This window comes from Pogona vitticeps, chromosome 1 (genome assembly GCF_051106095.1).
Source record: "Pogona vitticeps strain Pit_001003342236 chromosome 1, PviZW2.1, whole genome shotgun sequence".
Lineage (NCBI taxonomy): Eukaryota > Metazoa > Chordata > Lepidosauria > Squamata > Agamidae > Pogona > Pogona vitticeps.
In genome coordinates this window covers 289,407,707-289,433,804 of record NC_135783.1, presented here as the reverse complement: position 1 = coordinate 289,433,804, position 26,098 = coordinate 289,407,707, and the positions used below count along the sequence as shown (strand labels likewise).

Here is a 26,098-nt window from a genome sequence, read left to right as displayed (position 1 = left end):
CCCCCAACCTCCCCACCCGGCCCAAGAGCGCACCCGCGCCCGAGGGGGGGGCAACGCCGAGGCCCGGCTCCTAGCGCGGCGGTGAAGGCGGGCTCCGGGCGGCGGAGGCGGCGGCCATGGGGACGCGGCCGCTCCGCCTCCCTCCCGCGCCCGCGGAGCCGGCAGCGGCAGCTGCGCACTTTGTTTGAGGCTAGCGCGGGCAGCCGAGACGCCGCGGCTTCCCGGCCCTGCCTGCCCGCCGGCTGCTCTCGGGCCACGGCTGGTGCTGGTGGCCGGCGGGAGGGTCTGGCCGGCGCATCCCCTGCCCCGCTCGCTCGCTCGCTCGCTTCCTCGCCCTGGGCAGAGCGGCAGCAGCGGCAGGAGGAGGAGGAGGCAGCCTCGCCTCGGATCCTCCCCCACCGCCCGTCCACCCCGCCCTGGCCTGGCCCGCTGCCCAGGCACCCAGGTGGCCGAGAGCGCACGGTGCCCGGGCGCATCGCCTTCGCCGGGCGCCCTTGGCCTCTCCAAAGGGAAGCGCGCCGCTGGGGGAGCAGGTGCCTCGGACGGCCTTCCCTGGGCGGGCGGGCGAGGAGGGAAAGCTGGGGGGGGCGGAGAGGGGAGGAGGAGGAGGAAGGGGGCAAGGACGGGGAAAAGAGCGGAGGGGGGGATTGGAAGAGGTGAGGAGGGCCGATCGGAAACTGGAAGCCAAGAAAGCCTCTCCTCCTGGGCAGGGGTGGCCATGCTGCCTCCCAGGAAAGCCCCTCTGACGAGGCTGGGCTGAAGTTTCGTCGGCAAGCCCAGCCTCGACCGGAGGGATCCTGACCCGGTCCCAGGAAGATCAACTTTCCAGTTTTTTTTTTTAAGTGAACATTTCCTCATCAGAGCTGGGCTACGCTGTCTTTGTTTCACCATCCCCTGAGAATGTCACAACCCCGCTTTACATACGAGTTGCCTTCTTATCCTGCTCCTTAGGATGCGCTGCGGCAGAAAAGATACACTCCTCTTGCACAGGGAGGTTCTGTTTATTCGTTTCGTTCATATCCTCGGCTCCCTCCCAAGTTTTATCCTCCTCCCTACAGCCCTGTGAGGTAGGCCAGGCTGATGGCGAAAGCACCTCGCTCAAAATCCCCCCGGTGCATTTCAGGGGTCCATAGGGCCAATCCTGGCCCAAAGCCAGGTGGGCCTGTGTCCCCACAGCCGGTGGGCCTGTGTGCTCTAAATGCCAGGGCCGATTTTTGGTCCCAGTCCGGCCCTGGTGTGGTGTAGGAAGAAAGTATATTGCACAAGTTAATTCTGGCACTGAAGTAGATGGTGTAAAGAAAACAGAGAGGTAGACAGTTCAAGCATGCCTGGGCTCTCATCTTCTGCACCTTCCATTGATTGCAATGGGGCTTGCCAAGGAGTTTTGGGGAGATATATGTGTGTGCTTCCTTTCCTCCCATGTGTTCATCCATTGTATATGGTCCTGACCTGCTTCCCTCATCCCCTCTTGTTTGCACAACTCCAGTATTTTTGTGACAATGCTCAAGTGGCTTGATCTGCTTTATTCTGCCATAATGTGCACAGCTGCAAGTACAGGAGCAGTTCCTGCTTAAAAGCAAGTTGACATTTTTCTTCAGACATATAACTACTCCATACACGGAAGTCAAGACACTGATAGCATTCCTGCTGTGTGAGAGAGTGAATACAATTATGCAGCTACTAGTCCTCAGAGGGTTGGGAAAGATGGGGGAAATGTTGTGTGAACTCACAACATTTTGAAAGGTTTTCTACACTTCTGAGACAGAAGGAATTTCACTGTGTCACCAGGCAGACTCAAGAGCTGCAATGACCAAGATTGTCTGATGATGCTGGGCATGATAAAGGCATTGCGTCCCTCAAAGTCTCAGGCTGAGCAGAAGTTTTTGTCAAATGGCCTTCTTAAAAATTAAGAACTATGAGATAGTCATTAGGGGGAACTGTGAGAGCTACTGTGCCCTATTGCAACACAGTCAGATGGCTTTTCTCAGTTACTGGCTTGAATGGAATCATATAATGTGTGTGGCAGGTCTTCCCAATAAGAAGCTATAAAAGCTCAAATATTTCTTCATATTAAAGATATGAAGAATTCAACCATTGATTGATTGATTGATTGATTGATTGATTTGATTTGATTTGATTTGATTTGATTTGATTTGATTTGATTTGATTTGTACCCCACCCATCTGGTCTATAAGACCACTCTAGGCGGCTACATAATGTTAGTGCTACATTAAAACTGCCACCTTTTTTGCGATGTTCCTCATTTTTAATATTTGTAGGCAAACAAAACATGGGTTCTCTATGTGAGTACCTGTGGCAGACATGTGAGAACAGTTCACTTCATTTTCAATAATATACCCAAGCCACAAATTGCTTCATGCCCTAGAGGGATTCTGAAAAAGGGAAAGAGGTAATCCGATATATTTTCCCCTCCCTAATAAAAGGCTATGTCAATTCGTTTTTTGTTCCTGAGTTACATACCCTTTGGCTGCAAGGATCTACCTCAGCTTTGAAAGTATGACTTGGGAGAATATAGACATTAATACAAATTAAGCCAAAATCAGAAACATTACATAGAGAGTCTACCTGGATTTTACTTTGTCCATCTCTGTACCACAGGGTTAGTCTTAAAAACCAGAAGAACATATAATACACGTCCTGTTTAAAAATCCAAGTTTAGACCTTAGAATTGGAACAGTTTTATTCCAACAATTTCCCATCTTTGAACAAGACAATAGAGCTTGTAAAGGTCTCTTGGGATCTTTATTTCTTTTTTCTTTTATTTGATTATTATATTTGCGATAAAATTGAAAGTTTACAAACTAGTCAGAGCCTTTGGCTAATTCACCTCAGAAATCAACTGTATTTTAAATACTGTACCTGGAAGAAATCTTTTAAAGACCACCTTCTCTGTTATCTATCTATCTATCTATCTATCTATCTATCTATCTATCTATCTATCTATCTATCTATCTATCTATCTATCTATCTATCTATCTATCTATCTATCTATCTATCTATCTATCTACCTACCTACCTACCTACCTACCTACCTACCTACCTACCTACCTACCTACCTACCTACCTACCTACCTACCTACCTACCTACCTACCTACCTACAGTGGTGCCCCACTTGACGATTATCCCCGCTTGATGACAAAATCGCTTTACGATGACTTTTTTTTGATGTTTCTATGGGGTTTTTTTGCTTAACGATGAATAGTTCCCTGCTTCAGGAACCGTTTTTTCACTAGATGACAATTAGAAACAGATGATTGGTGGTTCACAAAATGGCTCCCCACTGTTTTCCGGACGGATTGTTCGCAAGACAGGCATCCCAAAATGGCCACCCTATGGAGGATCTTTGCTGGACAATAAGGTATTTCCCCCATTGGAACACATTGACCAGTTTTCAATGCATTCCAATTGGTGTTTGTTCATGGTGGATTAGAACTAGGTTAAAAGCTTCTGACCCTTGGAAGTTCTTGAGGAGCAAATGTGATGCCTCTGATACAAAGAAAAACAAGCAAACAAAACAACCTTACAGGAGGCAGTTCAAATGAACCCAAAATATCATAGTTCATATCACTTTTTGCTACTTTTGGTACTGAGAAGCATCTTGAATCATCTGGATGTAAGGAAAAATGCTGGCACTGGGTACAAAAAGGAGTACATCGGGATGAACTTTTTACTGTTTTGGTTCACTGTGCAGTTGTATATTATTTTATGATGAATCTTTGCCATGCTTGTAAAAACATTGTTTTTGTATGTAATCAGATTTTAATTCATTGATGAAGCTGCCTTGGGAGCGCATTTCTATTTAAAGGAAGCTTATAAATATTTTTAAAATTAATAAATAATAAATCTTGTTAACTGCAGTTTGTACTTTAATAAAGGGCAGGACTTCTGTAGCACTTACATAAAGAAGTCATTGCTGTGACAAGAGTATATTACTGCACGTAAATCCAATTAGATTTCAGAGTGAACTGTGTAACAACAATTGGCCCCTATAGACTGCTGGAGAAGGGACTGCATAAGCCAGGATTCTCAATACTAAATTATAGTCAACACAGCTTTTCTTTCGATGCATTAAAATGCTAATGCTGCTGGAACACAAGGCCCATTTACCAGGAACAACTTCTTCAGCATGTATGTAATGCAAAAGCTAAGGAAACTTACTGTGCTGCCTTATTGCATTTAACTGCTCAGTGCAGCTATCTCTGCAACCACCTTAAGAGCATATTGATAACTTAAAATATGGCCCTTGCCTGCTCCTTGTTAATATTAAACAACCTAAAATCCTTTTACATGGTTCTAATTTAGGTATCATTTAAAGCTCTCTCTCTTCTACGTCCTATCTGTTCAGCATTTTTAGCCTTGTAAGTTTCTTTTATTGCTCCTGTTATAGAAAGGTTAAGGTTTTGCTATGGAATGAGGATTGTGTAAAGTTGGACAAGTCAGAATTACATGAAATGTGCTATCAACTGGGCTGAGATCACTAGAGTATGCCATTGGTAATCACTGACATTTATGCAAAGCCCTCCAGGCAGGATTCCCTAAATCTATGTGTTGAGTTATCACCACCAGCAGCATTCACATTGAACTTCATTTGGTAACCAGAACTCTACCAATTTCAGGGAAGCAGTAAAGAAAGGCCTCAAGCTAGTAGATTGGACATTTTGGCCAATGTCCATCTGCAGAAGCATCCCTCAACATTTTAAAGAGAACTATAGGAAGCCCTAGTTCCATTTTGTATGAGTATCTGCCAGCAGCCATCTGAGCTTGTTGAGAGTGCACTCTCTTCACCATCCTGAATGGCTTGAGCTTTGAAACAAGCAGGATCAATGGGCTTTTACTGTACCATTTTCTGCTCTCTCAACCTCCTCTCAAAACTAGTGCTAGAACATTAACACTCCCTTTTGGGGTAGGGGAAGTCGACTGTCAGTGACAGGCGGAGGTCAAATCTGTGTAAATTTTAGGCACAATGCAGGTGGAACCATTAATTTTGAGTTCACCTTTGCTATTTGATCATCATAAAAATTCACTGACCTTCTGGACCTTTAAAGATTTCAGTATGTTTTGCATTCCCATTTTTCAAATGGCAACTTCTTCTGACCCCTTGCTAGTTTGCCAGGCAGGCTGTATGAAAGGCATCATGAGCAGGAGATTAGGAATCAAGAATCAAGAACTGACAAATATTAAAAAGTTTCCAGGAAGAAAAACCCTGAAAGAACCTGAGCTATGATGAGGTATGATGAAAATAACTTTTCTTTCTGAAGGAAAATTAGCTATGATGTATCATTAATATTGATGAGTGGAAGTTCCACTGGTTATCTTTTGATCGTCTTCCCATGTTGATGGCAGTTGTGCCAAAATATTTCTTTTAGGGAAAAGAAGCATGTGCACTTTGACTGGATGAGTCAGTTCACTAAAGTGGTGCACAAATTATTTACAAATTAATTCTGACCTTGCCAATCTGCCCCCCCAACACACACACACACACACACATTTGTAGCACTGAGGACTCTTATGGTTCAGTCCTATTCTGGAAGTTTCAGGGATTCCGTGCTGCCTATCTTCACCATTCTCATCAACCCTCTGCCTTTCCATACCCAGCCCAAGCTTTATATTAACAGTGATGACAGCTCTAAGAAAAAAAAAACCTAAAGGAAGACTGAAGAATTGTGGTATTTTAAAAATTTAAGAATTGAATTGCTCTTACTGTATCTTGACATTTTTTAAAATTTGCTTATCAGGTCAAACAAAACAGCAGTTTTTAACCTGTATTTAATAAATGAAATGAAAGTGTTTTGTTAAACTTAGATAGAATAGATGCTGGAATTTGAACAGGCTAAGCCATAGAAGTTCTTGTCACCGATTCATCAGCATCTGATTGGATTGTGGAAATTACTGTTCCATAAAAATCTTGGAATTGGTTCATTGCAAAATAATCAAATGTGCTTTCAGAAATGGGTTTTGATGTGTTACCCAGGACATATGGATTTCAACAGGACTGCTGTGGGAGTTTTGGTGATGGTAGTCATTGTTTGCCTAAGGTTTTGCCCCTCTTCCTTTTTAATCTATTATGAATTTTCCCTCAACCCCCCCCCAAAAAAAAACAAAAGAAATGTACATTTCAAACCCAGTGACATATAAGAGTGTCAGCATGTGAACAAAATATGTATACAGAGCACAAAACAGAACATTCAGGGGATTCTGAACTGGACAATTTTGCTGTTGTTTCTGTTTTTTCCAGATCTGTTAGTAACGATATAGTCACCATATGTAAATTATATAAGAACCCCATGATGCAGTGATCAAACTACAGTATTGCAGTCAAGGTTCTGCTTACAACCAGTGTTCGATCCCTATAGGCTCAGGTAGCTGGCATAAGGTTGACTCAGCCTTCTCTTTTTCTGATGTCAGTAAAATGTGTACCCCGCTTACTGAGAGACAAAGTGTTCCTTCCATACATTAGCATAGCATAGGCATCCTTCAGTCTCGAGAGACTATGGTAACATGCTCTGAATCGAGGAGTGACCTCTCCAGAGCATTCCTTCCATAACTGTGTTGTAAACATAAGAGAGTGCTCTAAGCTCTTTGGGGTGATAATAAGCAGTTGCAGATTCCAGAAATAACATCCTCAGAGCTACAAAAAATGGCAATACTAGGAACAGCATATATACTACATCAATTTTTAAGGGATAATTAGGTTTTTGGTTAAAACTTGTATATGATATATAATACTAGCCAATGTTTTTATAATTTTGATTGACTGTGTCCTGTATTATTGAATAATATAATCTATTATGGACATGGAGTGATTCAAAATGAATTGTCCATGTCTTTCATTACTTAGAAAACGTATTTTCTTTCAGAATTACATTTGGCAGAGCCAGTCCTACCACCTGGGGGCGGGGGGAGGTCAAGGCACCAGTTTGCAGCCAAGGCCCTCCTAAGTTGCTCCCATTGTCTCAGATCATTCCTTCTATCCTTTCCCTTCCAGTAGCCCCCAAGCTTTGCTCATGTCTCTTCAGACTGATTTTGCCTTCAAAATCACACTCCTTTGGCATCTCATAAGGATAATATGCAACCACCCAACTTCAGACTACTTTCCCCCCTGGATGGGGAAGGGATATTGTCCTGTCACACAAGGCAGAGGGAGCTGTCTCACGTTCTCACATACCTGCCTGCCTGATAAGGATGGCTTGAGCCCCCATCCTTCTTTGAAAAGGAGCCATCCTGCAGTTCACTCATTGGCTGCTTGGAAAACTCTGCTTCTCTCCTTTCCCCCCACCAAGCTCCCCATCTCTGTGTGTGTATTTTGCAGTATCTTATTCCTGACCCCATGAGGATGAGGAGGGCAAAGCAGAGGAACAGGCAGTGGCAGGACTGGTAGGAAAGCTATGCCAGCTGCCACTGCCTCTACATTTCACGAGCCCTGAAAGAAGAAGTGAGTGCCGATCTCTGAATGGTTGGATCTGCCTTCCCCCTACAGCAGCAGCTAAGACATAATTGAGTGCATGCAAAGGCACTCAGGATGCAAAGTAAGTGTGTCTCTGTGTGTGCCTCTCTCTGTGTAGGTCTCACTGAAAGGCCCTGAAATTCTGAATTTGTGACTGGACTATGGAACACGGGGTCTGTTCCACCATACACTAACTTCCAATGATCTGTGTTTTTTTTAAAGATCTTAGACATAACTAGCTACAAATAAGTAATTAGTTATAAATATTTTCTTTTTGTAATAATGAAGGCATGCCTAGTTTACATAGTTACTTTTATAGTTATTGAGATGCATCTCCCTATATGGTGCAGCTAAAAAGCATCATGATATAGGTGTTCACTTATGTTCGGACTCCTTGCTGTGTTGTAGCTGTTGAGGCAAACAAAAGGAGAGTGGTACTGTTGCATTTAAATAGTTATATTTCAGAAATCAGAAAGCAAAATAATGAGTAAAGCGTTAACTTTTTAAAATGGTCATTATGTCTGTAACTATTATGGAAATGCTGTAACTAATTACATTTTGAAGTGACTTTCCAAAGTCTTTTTTTTCCTTCCATTAATTAACCCAATGGACTGTTCATGGGAGGCAATAATCTTCCCCTAATTTTAATTAAGCAGTTGATAGCAATCCTGCATTTTAAAAATGATTTATTTCAGCATTCTAATGCTGAATGCTTATAATTTGAAACACAAAAACACAATGTCTATTCATGTTACTATACTGCTTATGAGATAGAACACTGAATAATGAAGACTTGATTGCTTTTGTATCCTGCTGGTAAACATAAGTTGCCCACTGCTAGTAACAGAGTTTGGAAAAGTTGCTTTTAGACTACGTATCACAGAATCCTCTAACTGTGGGACTGTACTTTACTCTGAAAAGTAAATATCCTAAGGTCTGTCTGAAGCAGAGATGTTGGATTAGATGTAAGTGTGGCGTGATCTAGGCTTTATTATAAATTAATGTAGAAGGACAAGGATATATCTCTGTGCTTTAAAAAGAAACAAAAAAAGGCAAAGCTTACTCATAAAAGAAAAACAAATGTGGAAAACCATGGGATTTTGTTTTCTCCAAAATATGGATGAGAAAAATATGAGACATCGCTGCATCTCTATAGTTAGCATCAGGCTATTAGCATTAACATTGCCAGAACAAATCAATACAAAGTTGTGCTCATTTGTTTCGCTGCCTTGACAACATCAGCAATCCACAGGGAAACTACAGGCTAACTAATAACTGATGAGTTCTGTTCTGCTGAACAATTCTTGGAATCATTGGTGAAGTTGTGAGCCGGCATCACAAAAAGCAGATTTTGCAATTGCAACAACTGCCAAACAAAATGCATGGAAGCCAAAAGTTAGGGAATTCTCCCCCTTCTTCTGTCTCAAGAATATGCTGTTTATGTTCCTCTCCAACAGCAAAATGCTAATTTCTCTATGTATATAATTATTAGTAGCTTCTCATGTCTCCACATTCAGATAAATTGCAAAGATGAAAAGTGATGCTCTGGCCAGACTAACCAATGTTCTTGGCTTGGCTTTTGTTGTTACTTAGAGGCCAGAAACTTATTATGCATCTATGTGGAAGATGCTTTATGTTGACTTGAGGAATATCATGTTACCATATAGCTTCAAACAGTTACTAACGAATTCCTGGGAACACCAGAATATTTGCTTTGCCTCCGTTAATGAGGATCAGGTCCTGAATCCTTATTTTGAATTTTTAGAGGGCCAAAGTCAAAACTAAGAACAAAAGCGTATTCTAAAAATCCCTTTATTGTTCATTCTGTAATTGCTTCATAAACAATATTCTGCCTCCCATTTTTATTATCTTGATTTTAAAAGAAACATTACCTTATCCTGCCAAGTTGTACACAATTAACATTAATGTCACTACTACAGGTCCCCGCTATTTGGTAAGAGTTGAAAATAGAAATCTGAGCGCTTTGTGATGGGCAGTTCCATAATTCCATCTTAAGTTTGGGTATATCAGCTAACCACAGTTAAATTTCCAAACACAGAAAAATCTGACCTACGAAGCTGGACTTGGGGGAAGTGAGAAAAGATTAGGGAGTGGTGGGGGATGGATTACAGTGCTAAAAGAATCTCAAGTGAAAAATAGTCCATGCTGTTATTCCCCATCCTTTCTGAGCTGGCCCTAATTACAATTTGGTAAATTGGTGTGAACACACACACACAAAAAATCAGAGTTAAACTTTGTAAGTCATCATCTCACATGCCAATTGAACTAAGCCTTAATCAGCCCTGAAGGAAGAACTGTATAGCATACCTAAAGGAAATAAGAGCAGGTTACAAGGGAATTATATTTCTGAGGCCAAGAATGTATCCCCCAGTTTACACTGTTAGAACTTGGGCACTGCTTTCAGCTAAATATATATCTGCAGCTTTCCAAACATATCCATCATGTAAAACATACACATATTTGGGTACATAATGAAACATGAAATGCCACGTCCCAACTGCACCCAGGCTTTTTGGACTGGACGCAGCCTCAGCCACTACCGAAAGCACTAAATGTATTGCATGTAAAATCACTTAGCTGTTTTCTGGACTTGGCATCACCATAAAGAATGCCAAGTAAATTAGAAATGATGGAGCACAAAAATTAAGAGGATTGTTATGCATTTGTAATTACAATCTGAAGAACAGCAGAGATTGCCAAGAAAGATGGAGACAGCACTTTGTTATCCAGTTTGTTATTGAGTGAGCTAATTGTTTTAAGTATCTTTAACTGAAAAATAAATATAATTGTCAGTGCATCAAGTATTTACAGAACTAAAGGATTGCCCATTTCTTCATTCCAGGTCAAATCACAAAAATTGCATCTGGTGTTAGCTGGAAATCTTGCAAACTGCTGATGCACAGATACACTTCTTCTCTCCCTCTTCCTTTCCCTCTCATATAAATACAAAATTTATAATTTTATGCTTGTTTTGCTTATACTTTAATAAATTCCCAATTATAAGGTAAACTGAAGCCTCTTAGCACCTGCAATTATGTGTATTAAACTGCTCTTAATTTGACCAAGGTACTAGTTTTCTGAGCCAGCTATTTCTGAGATTCAGAAGTCTGTCCATTCAGATAGAATCAAGGAACTATAAAAGAAAATCATTGACATGATTTACATGTATCTAGTACCTGACCTGTTGTTCCTGAGAATTAAAAGAAAAGCTCTGGATGCAAAATCAGATTCAGAAGCACCATGAGACAAACATATACTGGAGGAAGGATGGCTATGCCCTTTCAAAAGTAGGTTTAACTGAAATATCACACAAAAATTATGATAAAGATAAGATTGATACAGATAGAATTCCAGTAGTAGTAGTAGTAGTAGTAGTAGTAGTAGTAGTAGTAGTAGTAGTAGTAGTAGTAGTAGTAGTAGTAGTAGTAGGTGTTGTAATTATTGAAGTTTCGGAACAAAACTAGTAACTGAGGCTGCACTTCTTTCTCTTTCTTCAGAATTCCTTTTCCTTTCATGTCATATTTTTTACCATAAACTTGAGGATAAAGGTTGTCTTACTATTGATCTTTGTAAATTGCCCTTGCAGGGTTTTCTTCAGCTGAAGAGTAAACTAAACATGTTTGAAACAAGCATAAATCCCTCACAAAATGAACAGGTAATGCAAATTAAGTTCCAGTGTTCAATGGGACGTCCTTCCAAATGACTATGCTTGATGCATTAACAAATAGCAAGAGAACTACTACTACTATATGATCCTTGCCACCATCATAACATATATTTCATTTTAAAAACATGAAGAAGAATATTTGTGTACTGGTCATTATGCAAAATACAAATATATAACTCCAAAAATCCATGGGTACATTAATGAAGTCAAGATCTTGTAAGATTTCCAGATCCATACTGATAGACACATTGAACATAAAACACCAGACATGATAGTAATAGAAAAAAGAAATGTCTGGATCATTGACCATGCAATTCCAGGGAATAACAGAGTTGTAATTAAAGAATTGGAAAAACTAACAAAAAACAGAGATCTGGCAATCGACATCCCACTTGTGAATGAAATGTACTTCAGTGGTTCCCATAGTCATTGGGGCTTTGGGAACAATATCAAGAAATTTCACAGTATTATAAACAGTTGCAGATCTCAGAAATAACATCATAAGAGCAGCAAAAAATGGCAATACATATTGCATACATATTGTGCCAATATTTAACGGGTACTTAGGTTTTTGATTAAGACGTGTATCTGTTATATAATACCAGTCAATGTTTTTATAATTTTGATTGATTTTGACTGGTATTTTTAATAACAATGATAATATTTGAAAACAGAATGTTTGAAAATAGAATATTTTAAAATATGAATACAGTCAAAAACAGACAAAACCATAAAACACTGGTATTATATGACAGATACAACTTTTAACCAAGAACCTGTTATATAACACCAGTCAGTCCTTTTAGGATTTTGTCTATTATTGTTGTTGATTCAAACCATTCCCACTTAACTTACTTGTTAAAAATCATTCTAAGAATTAAGGAATAGAAGAAGTAGCTAATTAAGCTGTACTGGCAAACACCTTGACTGCACTATGAAGTGCAGTCTGCAGTCCAAAACTAGACAAGATAGGTTAGAGGAATAGGGAAAAAAGGAAGACACAGAGTTCAGGCTTCAAGGCTGCTACCTTGTATTTAATTATGCAAGATAGAAGGCCCAGGGAACTGAAGGCCATGCATGCATATGGACCTTACAATTAGAAGTAATTTGAAAGCACACACCTCAAATGAGTTATTCATTAACAAATGCTTGAGAGAGATTAATTTTACAATGAATACAAGAGAATGATAAAATTACAAATAACTGGTAAGTATGACATATTGGACATTGACAATGTGAATGTGATTGATAGTGTCTACTCTAAATGAAATACAAAGCACAATTATATCTGTTTACATTGAACCATGGAGGAATCAATGGGAAGGTAAAAGGGCTCTTAATGTTCTCCACAATGAAAAGAAGGTGACTGTGATTTTAAAGACAACTGAAATTGATTCTAGTCGCCTGGCATGAATTAGGAAAGGATGCTACATCCATCAGCAATAGGATTTACTACAGATATTCCCAGCTTTTTTTTTTGGGTGAGGGGAATAACACCATGACTGAATTTCAAAACCATTTCAGAACTTTTCAATAAAAATAAATAGGGAGCTAATATTCAGGGACTACTTATCTTATATGTATCAATGTATCAAGAGTTCTTGTTCACTGGTGTTTGGAAGAGATGTTTCAATCTGCTACTTAGATGAGAGAGGATGTGCTGAGATACATTACAACAAGGGTCTCCAAACTTTTCAGCATGAGGGCCACATCATATATTTTACACATTTTTGAGGACAAAAGGACAGAAGGGGCACCCAAGCAATCCACCCTCTTTGCAAAGAAAGCAGGGGTGGGGGTTCTCTTAGATCAGGTTTTGCTCTTCTTCCTATCTCCGCTCTCCATCTTGATTAAAGGAGGCTTTGGTAAGACCATTGTTTAAAAAGCCGTCTTTGTATTTCACAATACTGAATAATTACTCTAATATCCCCTTCTTGGGGAAGGTATTAGAGCAGGTTGTGGCTTCCCAGCTCCAGAGATTCCTGGATCAGAGAGAGTATCTAGACCCATTCCAGTCTGGCTTCAGGCCTGGTTATTGGACAGAGACAGCTTTGGTCATCTTGGTAGATTACCTACATCGGAAACTGGATAGGGGGATTGTGTCCTTGTTGGTTTTGCTGGACCTCTCAGCAGCTTTTGATACTATCAACCACAGCTCCTGTTAAGTCAAAAGGCAGATCAAGGAATAGAGATGGAGCCTGTAGTGGATGGGATTAGACTCCTGTTAAAAAACAACAACCATGTTCTGACTTTGAGGGTGCTCCTGGATTCATCCCTGAACCTGGATACCCAGGTCTCAGCAGTAGCCAGAAGTGCACATGCACAATTAAAACTAGTGTGCCAGCTGCATCTGTTTCTTGAAAGATCTGATCTGGCCACCATGATACATGCCCTAGTTACTTCCTGGCTGGATTACTGTAATGCACTCTATGTGGATCTGCATTTGGAAAGTGTCAGGAAACTTCAGCAGGTCCAAAATGCAGCAGCCTGATTGCTGACTTGGACTGGTTAGAGGGATCACATAAACCCCCTGTTACAGCAGCCCCACTGAGCTCCAATCAGTTACAAAGCACAATTTAAAATGCTGGTTTTAACCTATAAAGCCCTCAATGGCCTGGGTCCAAGCTATCTCAAAGAACATATCTCCCATTATGAACCGGCTTGAGTGTTAAGATAATCAGGAGAGGGTTTTTTCTCTGTCCCACCACTTTCACAGCTGTGTCTGATGGGGACACAGGAGAGAGCCTTCTCTGTTGCTTCTCCCAGACTTTGGAACGCTCTTCCACAGGAGGCCAGATTGGCCCCATCTTTGCTATCCTTCTGCAAGCCAGCAAAAACCTTTCTCTTCAGGCAAGCCTTCCTTCAGTAACCAGCTACCTGTGTGTGATTTTCAGATATGCATTGCTGCTTTACTGGATTATTAGTACTACTTGTGTTTTCCTCACAGAGTGACTTTTTTTTAAAAAAAGTATACATTGATCTTTGCCTTAATATTGCTTGTTAATTGATATAAGATGCCTCCTTACTCACTGTTCTTGTGTCATTTTAAATAGATAGTGATGCATTACTACTTTGACTGAATTGTTTAGCATTACTTGTGTTTTCCTCTTAAAGTGACATTTTTAAAATTCTTGTATACTTATAGATCTGTTCCTTAATATTGCCTATTAATTGATGTAAGATGCCTCTTTATTCATCATTCATAATTTTAAATATCATTTTAATGATGTTAACCACCATTATATATGTATTCATTGTTTCCAAATTTAAATATTTTTTTCATTGTTATAAGCCGTATTGGGTCCTTTTCAAGGAGAAAGGTGGCATAAATATATTTTAAATAATTTTTTTTAAAAAATGCACATATTCAAGTTTTAAAAGCTAAGAGGAGGTATTTTGGGATATGTCCTAGTTTCCTTGGTTGTGTTTTTCCACAGGCATCTAGTGATCAGTGTAATAGCATATCTCACCAAAGTCATAACAAGCTTACAAATTAACTTGCTTAGTGCATATTAAAAAGCAAGGGATGTGCTTGTTGGTTATTGTCTTTGTGAAAAAATATGCAGTCATTGTTTCCTTGCAGCACAATGGCAATTAGGATGTGCTGCTGCGAGGCCATTCTGCGAAAGGGGCTGTGGATTTCAGAAGCATCTTGGAGTGCCATGGTAACAAATTGGCCTCCACTTTTTGGAGTACAAAATCAACAGGGATTCTCATTAGCATCAAGGGCAGTGGAGCATACTTCTGTTCTTCAAAGAATTAAGGAATAAAAGGGAATGCTAATTAAGCTGTTCCTGCAAGAGTCTTTACCACATTTATGAAGTGGAGTAATACACTGTATACTAGAGTTCCATAAATCCAATTGCAAACATCACAGTGAAGGTAGACCTTCTTTTGTAATGCTCCTGTAAAGCTGAATCCTCAGAGCTCAAAGAACCCTCTGCTTTACTTGGATTTCAGGAACACATTTTGAGCTTCTGTAACAAAGGGGCACCACTTAATATTGTCAGGTGTTCAGCTACTGTTATCCAGGCTCTGCATTTTCAGGATCATTTGCTCCTCTATCCCCTCAAATGCCAGGAAATATCTCTAGGGCATTTCTCTTTTGACCCACCTGCAGTTTTGATTAATATGATGGTCTGTAATAAAGAACAAATTATACATTTCTATTTACGGTGAAGCATTTGAATCATAAAGCTCTGGTTCTCTTTTCTCTTTGAATTCCAAATAGCCCAAACTCTGATTTTAAAGAAGACCCCCGTAAAATCTGAAAGCCATTTAAAAAAAAATCTAGTACGGAACTTATTCTGCATTCCTTGAACATGATTTCATTGAATTTACTTATGCCTGGAATAAATAACTTAAAATTAGCCTATCCATTCTCAAAGTTTCAGAATTGGGTGGGGGGGAACCCTTGTTAATAAATTAACCATACATTATGAGCTGAGATTAAATTGGAAATTAGCTCTGCATTGAGCTCAAAAATCACTTGTTTATCAATATCAAGTCAGATTCAACCAATTAACAGAGTTTATATGCTATGTTTTATGGACAAGTTTCTCAGTCAAATCCATAGTTGTTCTAATACTTCAGTAGGACTGACATCATAGATCGTTCTAAAGGAAGAGACCAGCATGCCTATATTATGGCAAGGCCTGTGTGGGCAGGGTCAAACAAGAGAGTGGCAACAAGACCTGCTTCAAAAATACCAAAGGCTATAAACTAGCCTGTTAACCTGGATCAAGGCAGTATCCTCAGTATTGGATTCTCTACTCCCCCACCCACCAGGGAGGGTGGACATAGCTATATGGGTTCATGAGAATCTTCACTTCAAAATTTGTTCTTAACAATACTGATGGTATCAGTACTGAAGGTAAACGTGGGCAGAACAAAACAAGGGCCAAATCTGGAGAAATTTCAATAACAAAATGAGGAGATTGGAAGATAAAACAGATGATTACAGAAAAATGGTCAGCCACCAAGAGACATAAGCAAGTGACTAGTCTGTCAAATAAGTGTTTCTGATTCTTCCCTCCCCCAGATACTGTACTGATTACTGGGCCTATCTGAAGAAGGAATAGTTAAGGAATGAAGCTAGGAAAAATTACTTTTTTCAACTGAAGTCCTCAGAATTCTCCAGTCATCAATCACCACTTTTCTAATCCCTGTTAAGGAAAATTCAAATTACTATTCACATGAGCTATATAAACATCTTTCCAGATGATTTATTTGCTGGCTAACATTTTACGTGTTTCCTGCACTTGATTGCTGTGCTGGATGTACAATATAAATATATATGTAGGGTGATATAAAACTTTTTAAAGTATATAACCAAATAAGAAAAGGGAGTTCATTTTTAATCCTGAAAGGAAAATAAAATCCTTTATTGGGCAGGCTTTTATTGAGAGTCACAAGGCAAATACATTAAATGAATCTTCATTGTCTTGCAAGCAAAGGATATTTTCTTTCTGTAGACACCAATGTTTAATTATCTCCCAGCCTCTTTGGAGAGATTATGCAAAAGTTTGGACCTCCAACAGCAAAGCTGATATCTAAATTAATGAATGACTGTATAATGTATGTTGCTTTGCTACAGATTTGTGTGTGAGTTTTCAAAGATCTTTGTGGAAGCTGTTGCCAAATGATCACAGTTTTGGCCCCACAATCCTGAGTTGTATAGCTAAAAACTGGGCCACATGTCACCTGCAGGCTGCACTTTGTCCATTTCAGCTTCTAAGTGCTTCCACTTACTGCAGTTGAACATGTGTAGGTGACAAAATCAATTTCCCTCTGTCAGTATGATGAGCCCTGAGTGCACCGAAAAATGAAGAGATGCAGTGTTTCTAAGGGGAGCAACACAGCTGGTAAAAGCTGAGCACACTCTTTACTGATGATTTCTTCAGGTACAGAAGCTTAGTCATGACTTCTATTTCTTCATCAAAGATGAAGATTTGGATCTCAGGTGATAAAAATTCCTTTTAATTTCTTATTCAGTTTATCCCCCTTACTTGCAACCAACATTTAGCATTCTAGTCTAATCCTATATTCTGTGAACTGCATTAATTCATGGAAACTCTTTGCTGTTGTTGTTTGGTCGTTAAGTCGATTCTTTGTGACCCCATGGACCAGAACACGCTAGGCCCTCCTGTTTTCCACTGTCTCCTGGAGTTGAGTCAAATTCATGTTGGTAGCTTCAATGACACTCCATCTCGCCCTCTATCTTCCCCTTCTCCTCTTGCCTTCACACTTTCAAAACATCAGGGGCTTTTCCAGGGAGTCTTCTCTTCTCATGAGAGGGCCAAGGTATTGGATCTGTCCTTCCAGTGAGCACTCAGGGTTGATTTCCTTCAGAATGGATAGGTTTGTTCTTCTTGCAGTCCAGGGGACTCTCAAGAGTCTCCTCCAGCACCACAATTCAAAAGCATCCATTCTTCATCAGTCAGCTTTCTTTATGGTCCAGCTCTCATTTCCATACATCGCTACTGGAAAAACCATAGCTTTGACTATGCAGACCTTTGTTGGCAAGGTGATGTCTCTGCTTTTTCAGATGCTGTCTAGGTTTGTCATAGCTTTCCTTCCAAGGAGCAGGTGTCTTTTAATTTTGGGGCTGCTGTCACCATCTGCAGTGATCATGGAGCCCAAGAAAGTAAAATCTGTCACTGCCTCCATATCTTCCCCTTCTATTTGCCAGGAGGTGATGGAACCAGTGGCCATGATCTTAGTTTTTTTGATCTTGAGCTTTAGATCATTATTTGCGCTCTCCTCTTTCACCCTCATTATGAGGTTCTTTACTTCCTCCCCACTTTCTGCCATCAGAGTAGTATCATTTGCATAACTGAGGTTGTTGATATTTCTTCCGGAAATCTTAATTCCAGTTTGGGATTCATCCAGTCCAGCCTCTAAAGGTAACCTCTTAAGGGAATGCAAACAGCAGCATGATAAGATCATCACTGTTTTGTACCGTGGGAGAGATGAGCTCTGATCAGAGCCCAGCAGATTCACTGATTCATTGATTGATGGATGCATTACATTTATATCCCACTTTTCTTCCCATGAGCTCAAGGCAAGGCATGTGGCTTTCCTCTTCCCTGCTCTTAAACTCAGGACAACCCTGTGGATAGGATAATCTGAGTAGGCCAAGGTCACCCATTGAGAGTTCAGCATTAGAACTATTGCACCACACTTGCTTGTAGGACAAAAATGAGCCCTACAACATTGGATTCTCAAATAAATCTATGCATTGAAGAAAGGATGATGGGGTCTAAGGTAGTTCTATCATGCAATTGTTTGAGCCCTAGCAAGGAAAGAAAGAATATTTTTTAAAGGTAGGACGCTAAATATTTTGTAACCATAGGTTGTATTCCTGTTGCCAGTGGAATGGACATCACTGACACAGCAGATGTTTGCTCTACATGTTCCCAAATGTGCTCCAGAGAATGGGGAGAACTTTGGATTAGACTGGAGATGCCAGTTGAGGCTGCAGAGAGCAGAAAATCAAGAAAAATTTTCACAAACAGGGGTCTGGACACACAACACAATAATATTTGTGGTTGTTGGTTTGCTAATAAAGCAATTTGTGGTTGTTGGTTTGCTAATAAATTATTATAATATAAACCTGATAATTATTTCTTTATTAGCAAACCAACAATTCACAAATACAGCGACAGATAAATAATTTATATAGAAGTTGTCCAGTTTAGATCCAGATAAATGAGACGAACGTCCCTACCTACAAACAATCCAACTTACAAATAGCTCTGTTTGCAAAATTTTGCTTCTACTTGCGAATGGAGCTTCAATATACGAACGGAAAACGTCAGGGGAAAAAGGCAGGAAATTTAATTTGCTAACCATTGGTGGTGAAGAGGCTTTCACCCAACGGTTAGGAAAAGGGAGGCTCAGCCTCCCAGGGGTCCCCCGCCGCCGTGATTGCCGCCTTCTGAAACCTCCCAGAGGTCCCCTGCCACCGTGATCGCCACCTTCAGAGGCTTCCCCTGGTAGGCCCGGCCTACCCCAGGAAAGCCTGTGTCAGGTGGGGAAGCCCTGGAGGCCTCCGAAGGTGGCGATCACAGTAGCAGGGGACCCCAGGAGGCCTCCAAAGGCGGCGATCATGGTGGCGGGAGACCCCCAGGAGTTCTCCAATGGTGATGACTGCTGCGGCAGCGGGGGACCCCCGGAAGGCTTTGGATGGGTAAGGTGCTCTTTTTTTAAAAAACAGTTTTCCTGGATAGCTTTTGAAGGGTAGGTTTAGGCTGGGGGGGTTATGTATCTTTTTTTTTGCTGTCCCAGCATGGGACTTGCTCCATTGTTTATTTTTGCATTTGTTTGTTTTTTTCTTTTTTTCTTTTTCTTTTTCTTTTTTCTTTTCTTTTCTTTCTTTCTTTCTTTCTTTCTTTCTTTCTTTCTTTCTTTCTTTCTTTCTTTTTTTTGCAGTCCCAGCGTGGGACTTGCTGTGTTTATTTTCTTTCTTTCTTTTCTTTTTCTTTTGGTATTTTTTCCCCTCTGGCCAGAACGGATTAATTGGTTTTCAATGCATTCCTATGGGAAATGGAGCTTCTACTTACAAATGTTTCAACTAATGAACATCTTCTGGGATGGATTAAGTTCGTACGTAGAGGTTCCACTGTACTATTTATCTCTTTGTATAGATTTGTTATATTGTTTTAATAATTTTATGTACACCACCCTGACGTTGCCTTTATTAAATACACCTTATAGGAACAGTATAGAAAAGTTTAAAATAAATAAAACAACTAACAGAACCATCAGTACAAACAGGCCCAAAGTGGAATACTGCTGATAAACACAATCACTTTCTTGTTTTCTTCCTCACTTTGTTAAAAATACTTTTTAAAAAAAATCTCCAAGTGGGTTTGAAGCCCTAAAATTCTTCTCCCCTTGGAATAAAATACATACAGTAGTATCTCGGTTTACGAAATTAATGCGTTCTCCAGGATGTTATGTAAAGCGAAAATTACGTTAACCTAAATGTGATTGCCATAGGAACGGGGGTGGCACTATAAACCGCCAGGCACGCATCCTGCGGAAACTTCCTTCGCAAGCCAACCCCCCCCCCAAAAAAACCCCATAAACTGAGGCATTATTTTCTATGGATTTTGATTCCTAAATCAAAAATTATGTTAACTGAGGCGTTCATAAAACAAGATACTATTGTATGTTTTACAAGTTTTCAATGTCATTTCACATTGATGTTTCCAAATGACAAATACTAGGCATTAGTTAGTCACGGAGAACCATGTCAAGTTCATTAATTTGCTTTATAAGCATTTATTTTCCCACTCACAGGTAAAGAAGATAAATGACAGCTTCACTTCTGACACATCTTTAAAAAGAAAGCAAAATACATTCAATATGCTTCATATATTTTATACGTTGACAAAATTTTACCTATCTGAAAACTGCACACTTCAGATGTATTTATATCTGGGGGTTTCACGTGGTTTGAAGAACAAAAATAATATTAGATTAGTGGTATAATTATGAAGATTGATCACTTTGGAACCTAAGACAGTTTCCTGTTTGCATGAGTTTATAGCCTAGCTGTGACTATTTTCCCAGAGGAAAGAAATTTGCCCGGGGCAAGGGCAGCTTAACCTTAGAGGGGCTAGACAATATCTGTACAAAGGTTGGGTTTCACTTTCTCAAACTCATGACAAAAACAAACTCTTATTTTAAAAGAAAACTTACAGAGCTAGGGGAAAAGCCAGAACTAGAGCTTGTGATTTTTTATTTTTTAAAAAAATCAGTCATTTTCATACATGTGTATTCATATGTTCAGAAGATCTAAAGATTTATTGAGATATTTGGACACAACCCAGGAAAGATGCAGATCTTTTATTAATATGTGACCAATGAGAGTTCCACAGTTTAAGTTGCAATGTAAGCCAGTGGTTCCCAGTCTTGGGTCTCCAGATGTTCTTGGACTGCAACTTCCAGAAACCCCAGCCAGCACAGCTAGTGGCGACAGCTTTTGGGAGTTGCATTCCAAGAATACCCGGATTACCCAAGGTTGGGAACCACAGATCCAGCATGGGAAGTCTTTGGACTGTAAGTCCCACAGTTCCTTACTAATGACCATGCTGGAATGGGCTAATGGGAGTTGTAGTGCAAAACATTTGGAGGGCTAAAATGATCCAGACTCTTTGCCATCCATGACTGATAATCATGAATGCTCAAGTATGAGTGTTCAGGAATCCTCACTGGATCAGAATTCCTGGACACACATAGAAATTGGCTGAGTTTTTGATGGATAACAATTCTGGTCTTTTAAAATATATTCAAATTTTATTTTTAATGATGATATAGTAGCTTTGTTCTTTCTACAAGGACCATAGCTACAGCCACTCTTGGCATGGGCTACTAGCACTTTGGTCTGTGGCGTTTGTTATTGCTGTTGTTTAATGTGGGAATGCTAAGGCATCCCCAGTGAAGTGGAAGTGGTACCAGCAAAAAAAAAAAAAAAAAAAAAAAAAAAAGCTTGCTGTTGTTCATCTGATTACCACAGAGGCCTGGAAACAGGATATGGAGGATATGTCTGCATCTCCCAGTTATGTAGTTATGCATCTATACAGTATCTGTTTAAATCATGTTTTATTTTGTTTCTTTGGATTTTGCTTAATAATAAAGGTGTGTCATGCATTTTACACATTTCCCAAACAGACGCCCAGAATGGTAGAATATACCAGATGGGCGGGATATAAATGAATGAATGAATGAATGAATGAATGAATGAATGAATGAATGAATGAATGAATGATAATTAAAGGACACTGAAGTACATACAGCAATCAGTCTTATCCTGGAACATGTAGAGCTGCCCTCATGGTAAAGTTAGTGAATTGAAACTGCAATACTATTGGATTAAAGCCATTTAATAGATGCACATAATGCATCAAGAAACCTGTGTGAGTGCAATGGCAGCTGATGGTACTTTTCAGCTGACTACTCCAAAGTGCCGAACTGGGTCAAACACATTTGTATTTAATGGACTTCACATACTTCGGTGGGAAACCCAGAGATCAAATTACGAGAGTGAAAGCACTAAAGCAGCAGAAGATAGAACAGCCCCTCTCCTTGCATGCTGTTCCTCCAGTGGGTAAGGAGAAAAACACACCACTGCACTGTGGGAACTGTGCAAAGATGCCTGGGTGGGTGAGCTTCCCACTGCAGAAACCAACAGTAAAATTAAAATCAAAGTGTATTTAATAAGGTTAGCCAAACACCTTTTTCTTCAGTCAGACCAGGTAAAATGGAAAGACTACACTGGCATAATCAGAGAAAACCACAAAACTGCTGTCATTGGACATACAGCAACACACCTGCAACCTACTTCAGTTCTCAATATGCTAATATAACAGATGTAGATAGACGCTGCTTCTCATTTTAACTAATCAAGTGCTTTTTAATTCCAAAGCAGCTTTAGAAGAGCAGTCAAAATAAAAACATAAAAGCACTTCGTTCTTTTCCGGTTATGCCCAATACATCTAGAGTTGCTCCAAAAAGAAATATATAAAAAAGCATGTAATGAAGTAAAAAAAATAAATAACCATGTATAGCTATTTTTTTTCATGTAGCAAACTGACAAGTGAAATAGGCCTTAGATTGTCTATAAAGGTCAAATAAAATAAGGAAGCAATTTACTGAATCCTTGGATGTATAAATATAGGCACCATCAGCCTAACCATATGTTGCGCTGGTCTACAAGCATATTCACTGTGTCTAGCAGATAATGCTAAAGCTATAATACAGATGTCCTGAGCTACAGATAGATGACAAGAAGCACTAGTGCATTTATAAAAATGATCTACAGTGTATCCAATGTATCCATGTGCACCAATTATAATATTTATCTGATGCAGTTTTTACAGAGCTTTCAAAATATATAGCAGTATATGAAGTATAAAAAATATATGCACATGGCCAATCTAAGACCAACAAAATGATGTTACGCTCTGCATATCTCTAAGACGTTCAGTAATGTGTGCAATGCTCTGTTAAGATGTATTTGCTCTGAACCATACACTGCCCAAATTCTTGAGGTGGATAAAAATGGAAGGGATGTCTAATGAATGACTCCTTCCAATCTCTATTGCTTGCACTTTAGAGGTTATCTATGTCATGTCAAAGTCAAAAGTATCACTCGAATAATCTCAGAACACTATAAAACTTTATAACACTCCTTGGTAGTTTGATTTTGTGGAGCTCTGTCACAGCTGACATTTATCCCTAAAAGAGTTAATTCCAGGTAACCATGAACTGGAGAACCATGTTAAACATATCAAAGTTCATCCGGATATCAATATACAAATAATTTGATTTTTTAAAAATGAATCTAGACAACATCAGCTTGCATATTTCTACAAGCTTTATTTATCTGCATTGCTTCGATGTTCTGTAAGCAAAAAAATAATTGAAAGGTGTTGAAAGTATGTAACTTCTGAAAAACTATAGGCACTTCATTTAAAAAACCACTCTCCTAGCTATGAGAAAAGCTGTAGGTTACAAATACTTAAACAAAAATCCATTATTGCAACTTGTGAGAAACTGCAGCTAGAACTGTCATAAAACATTCTTACAACTTTGAGAAGTTGCAAACAGAAGTACATTTTGATTCTATGGAGGCACCTCTGAAACAGACATGTGATACACAGAGACCAGATACCAACCACATAGACACTAGGCACGAGACCTCAAAAAGCAGCAGACATGTAGCAGCACAACAACAGGATTCACCTCAGGAATCTGGCTACAAATCAATAAACCATGGATTTCCCTCCATAAACTCAAACTGGCTTGGATAAAAACAAGGTTAAAGATTTTTTGTATGTGTATCTGTATATGTTCAAAGATTTTGAAATGTATTTTACTAATGCACCATAATCTTGTTTCAAAGTCCTCTTAGAGTTTGGAAAAACATTTTTAAAACCTACTACTTTAGTCATTTTATAACAGAAATGATAGTGTGGTTGCTGACTTTGAGCCAGATATCCTGAAAAGTGAAGTAAAGTGGGCCTTAGAAAGCATGGCTAACAACAAGGCCAGTGGAGGTGATGGCATTCCAGTGGAACTATTTAAAATCTTTAAAAATGACACTGTTAAGGTGCTAGGAGTCAATATGCCAGCAAGTTTGGAAAACTTAGCAGTGGCCAGAGGACTGGAAAAGATCAGACATCTCAATCCCAAAGAAAGGCAGTGCCAAAGAATGCTCCAACTACCGTACAACTGCACTCATTTCACACGCTAGCAAGGTTATGCTCAAAATCCTACAAGGTAGGCATAAACAGTATGTGGACCGAGAACTCCCAGAAGTTCCAAAAGCTGGATTTCGAAGGGGCGGGGGAACTAGAGACCAAATTGCTAACATGTGCTGGATTATGGAGAAAGCCAGAGAGTTCCAGAAATAAATCTACTTCTGCTTCATTGACTACGTAAAAGCCTTTGACTGTGTTGCCCACAGCAAATTATGGCAATGGGAGTGCCTGACCACCTTATCTATCTCCTGAGAAATCTATATGTGGGATAGGAAGCAACACTTAGAACTGGATATGGAACAACTGATTGGTTCAAAATTGAGAAAGGAGTATGACAAGGCTGTATATTATCTCCCTGCTTATGGAACTTATATGCAGAATACATCATGCGAAAGGCAAGACTGGATGAATCCCAAAATGGAATTAAGATTGCGGGAAGAAATATCAACAACCTCAGATATGCAGATGATACCACTCTGATGGCTGAAAGTGAGGAGGAATTAAAGAACCTCTTAATGAGGGTAAAAGAGAAGAGTGCAAAATATGGCCTGAAGCTCAACATCAAAAAAACTAAGCTAATGGCCACTGGCCCCATCACCTCCTGGCAAATAGAAGGGGAGGATATGGAGGCAGTGACAGAGATTACTTTCTTGGGCTCCATGATCACTGCTGATGGTGACAGCAGTCATGAAATTAAAAGACCCCTGCTTCTTGAGAGGAAAGCGATGAGAAACCTAGACAGCACCTTAAAAAGCAGAGACATCACCTTGCCAACAAAGGTCCACATAGTCAAAGCTATGGTTTTTCCACTAGTGATATATGGAAGTGAGAGCTGGACCATAAAGAAGGCTGACTGCCAAAGAATTGATGCTTTTAAATTGTGGTGCTGGAGGAGACTCTTGAGAGTCCCCCGGACTTTAAGGAGATCAAATGTATTCACGAAGAGTCGGACACGACTTAACGACTAAACAACAACAACAAAAACCCCAAAAATCACTCAACATGACAAATCCCTACCAAATGTTCTGGAATAATGAATAAATAGCATGTATTTTATGCGCGCACGCACGCACACACACACAAACACACACACATGCACACACACATTCACACGCACACCAGTTATTACATAATTTTCACAAAAAATAACATTGTTATACCCTCATTGCCTGTAAAGTAACACATACAAACTATTAATATGGTGAGCTGGATAATTTTTATTGGTGGACCTACTGATATATGGATGCAATCCACAAATTCTATGTATCAAGGAAAATTACACCACTGGTCAAAACTCTTAGAAAAGAGAGATCTTGCATGCAAGAAATGCAGAAAATAATTGTTCCAGGACAATGCTGGGCAAGACTGAAAAGAAACTTGATGTGTGTTACAATAAATGCGTTCTTTAAAATGTACTGTCCAATATATGCAGAAATGATTGTCCTCTATATTTCTGAAATCAGTAGTCAAAATGTAAAGACACAGATCTAAGGAAAAGGTCTTTGTTCTTTCTTAGACAGGATAGCGCTATGAAGAAGTGTGTCCCAGCAGTAGTTACATAAGTAGAAATAGCGACCAATTTGCAGAAGCCCTGTGGATAGTAATTGCTTACTATGGAGGATTCAACCTTCGGAGCAAAATAGGTACCCCCCCCATGCTCATGTGTGATCCTG

General features: G+C 39.7%; 1 protein-coding gene across 1 annotated transcript in view; it reads right to left on the bottom strand.

Annotated features, from left to right (window-relative positions):
- Positions 1-26,098, bottom strand: part of TSPAN18 (tetraspanin 18) — a 220,830-nt gene that overhangs the window by 65,676 nt on the left and 129,056 nt on the right. The window lies entirely within an intron of this gene.